Here is a 3,199-nt window from a genome sequence, read left to right as displayed (position 1 = left end):
CTGAATGCAGTTTCAAACTGCCATGTTGACTTGGCATTTAAATTCTCTTGGCAAGCCTTAAATTCCCCTTTTATTAAATATTAGTCAACTCTAAAGTTGGCCCTAGGTAACCCATAGTGCAAGGTTCACCCTGCCATAGGGCATGGTATAATCAAAATACTGAACATGGTCTTTGAAGTTCTACATGTCCTGGTAGTGAAACGCACATAAATGCTCTACTGCAAGGCCTACCCCTCATATAGGCTAAAATTGGGGAGTCCTTGTTATATTTTGATGGTAAAGTCCGATTTTTTATTGCAATTTAGAAAATGCCACTCTCAGAAATTTGGATTTTTTGTGCCTTTAGCCCTTTTATGCCTGTAGCCTTCCTTGGGTCACATGACTGGGTTTAACTGACAGTTAGACTTTGTGAATTCCTCCCAGACAGTCACACAATAAAGGGATTAGGTGTGCCTGATGGGACATCTGCTGGCAGGATGGGGCTGGAGCTGAGCACAACTCACTTGGAAGTGAATAGCCTGTGGTCTGCCTTCAAGAAGGTGAACTCGGCGCTGTGTCAGGGTCTAAAGATATATTGGCTGAGATGAAAAAGACCAAATCTTAGTCAGATTAGTCAGAGAGTTGTAAATTGATCTACTTCTTGACATTTTAAGCAGCAGCAAAATTGGCCTGTAATTGGCTGGTGAGATCAGCTGTAATTTTTTTTAAGGAGAGGGATCACCCAAGCATATTTCCCGGAAGAATTCACCTTGGCAGAATCTAAAGGAAAATTAAAAACCATGCTGAAAACAGGATACTTTACTGCAACTCCCTTGGCCAGCAAAGAGGGATGGCAGTGGTTGTTAAAAGAGCCTGGTTAATAATTTAGGATCTAACTGCTTACATTGCTCTAAAGAAATAAGGCAAACCTTGGGGAGGGAATGGTCAAGTTGTTCAGTTAGCAAGAGTAATACTTTCTCACTCCCATCGTCCTAGTCTGTATGGCTGAATTCAAATTGTATTTTTTCAATTCTGTCCTTGAAAGAGCGTAAGAACTTTGAACAAAGCTCCTGTGAAGGTAGACCTTTAATTTGTTGGTAGTGGACTAAAGAAAAGACTGAACAAAGAAAAGATTTTTCACAGAGTATTTTTGCCTTGTCAATTTAAGGTGAGAAAAAGTAGGATTAGAGGGTCTTTAATTGCCCAATTATAACTTTTTAAAGCTTTTTTTATTGTGAGTTTTGGCTTCTAAATTATAATTATGATTTCATTTTCTTTCCAGTTTTTTACAACATGTTTTTATCTTAGCCTGCTTCAGGGTGATCCAGGGAGCAGAAGGGCCTTGTGTACGAGTCTTACAGCTTCTTATGGGGGCCATCTACATTTTAGGCAGACTGTCACCGTTCATCCACCTTCTCAAAATTCTGTTCAGTAGTCCCAGAAATGTTCCTTATAGAATTCAAAAGGATACAAAATGAATGCCCCTGCCAAGGAAGTCCTCTCATTTAAAGTGAGGCAGAAGCACTGGTCTTCTTGACCACATAGCCTGTCTAGCCGGAAGATGTAGCATTGGAAGCAGTCTTTAAATGTGATGGCTACTCCCCTCCCATCCTGTCCAGGTTTTAAATGGACACTGGAATAGTCCAGCTGTAGGCAAATGCTATGCCAGACAGGGAGGATTCGTTGAGAGAGGTTTCTGTCTTGAACAAGACATGCCCTCTAAAGTATTCACTAAAATGAAAGATATGTAAAGCATGCTTGGGTAAAGAGTGAACATTTAACAAATAAGCTAAGAAGCCTTGTGGCAGGATTTTCATGACTTGAACCCCATTTTACAAATTGAACGGTGTGTTGATAGCACCCCCAACTTGTTCTGGTGTAAGCAAAAGGGCCTAATGATAACAGAGATAGGAGACCTGACTCGTGCATTGCTCCACCATTAACATTCTAGGGCATTCCAGGCTTAAACTTATGAGTTCTTGAGCTGAATAAACAACATGGTTATTCGTGTCAGAGCCCAAATGGACAGCATGGCTGCTGCTGGCAATGGAACGGACATGGCCGGTGCAGACAGGCTTGCCTTAGGCGCATCTTCAGCACACTGGTGGTGCATTCACACCATACCCTTGGCTAAATAGAAAGAGTTCATAATCTCTCCTACCCACTAGAGCAATAAACCTCCAGTATAGCATCTCCAGCTGGAAATGAGGAGGAAAAATGGTCACCCTGGTTGCTCTGGAAGTATGCACTTTCCACAGAATATTAGTAGGCCTGAGAGCATTAAAACTGAAACAAACTATACTCAGCACTCCCTATACAACTTAAAGCACCTTAAAGAACTCTCAGCCCGTAAAGGATAGAGTACATCTCCCGATCACATATAAAGAATACTTTGATCTAAAGGGGGGGAAGAGTGCTAGAGCAGCAACAGTGTCTGCAATTAAAAGTTTAAAATGCAAATGTGGCAATAAAAAAATCAATTAGATTATCCCCTTCCATGCACCCGTTGGCCAACAGCTGTCGGGAGCACTACCTTTGCAGTGCTGCGCAAGTCCGTTGGCTGACGTGGCCCCGCCGACCTAATCAAACCGCTGCGCCACGACGGAATTGCCGCCGTGGTTAAGTGGCTAAAAATGACAAAGTCGCAACCTTAGTCTTTGTTTTAAATATACTCATTGACAACAAAAAAGGTCTGGCTGTTGCACTTCATGAAGCTTGGTGACAAGTATCACAGCAAGGGGAAACATCCCACAAATTCTGCATGTGAAGTAGAAAGTCCATAACTTATACACATCATGAAAATGAAAACTGAGTTTAACACATCTTCCTGCAAGTATAGTTTCTTGCAAGGAACACATTAAAAATATTTTCAATTTCACATGCAATATCAGTTTTCATGTTGTGCAAAAACAATTGGCCCATGTATTGGTTCATATGTACATATGTCACCTTCATGAGCTAGGGATAGACGCTATAGGCAAGAAATGTTCATCTTAATCCAAAGATCGCAATTCCAAGTTTTTGATGGTCATTTTATAAGAATGTTTACCACCATATATATTCCCCCCATAGTAGGGTAAGCTATCATATATAAGATACAGCCACCAGTTGCCAGAGATTTCCATAATAGATCCAAAAGTACTAAAGTATGCCAGAGTTTGCCACCTTATGTTATTGGGATTGCCACCACCCTAAGGTAGGGACAGCATATGAAAGGGAT

This window comes from Lissotriton vulgaris, chromosome 1_1 (genome assembly GCF_964263255.1).
Source record: "Lissotriton vulgaris chromosome 1_1, aLisVul1.2, whole genome shotgun sequence".
Taxonomy (NCBI): domain Eukaryota; kingdom Metazoa; phylum Chordata; class Amphibia; order Caudata; family Salamandridae; genus Lissotriton; species Lissotriton vulgaris.
This window is presented reverse-complemented; position numbering follows the sequence as displayed.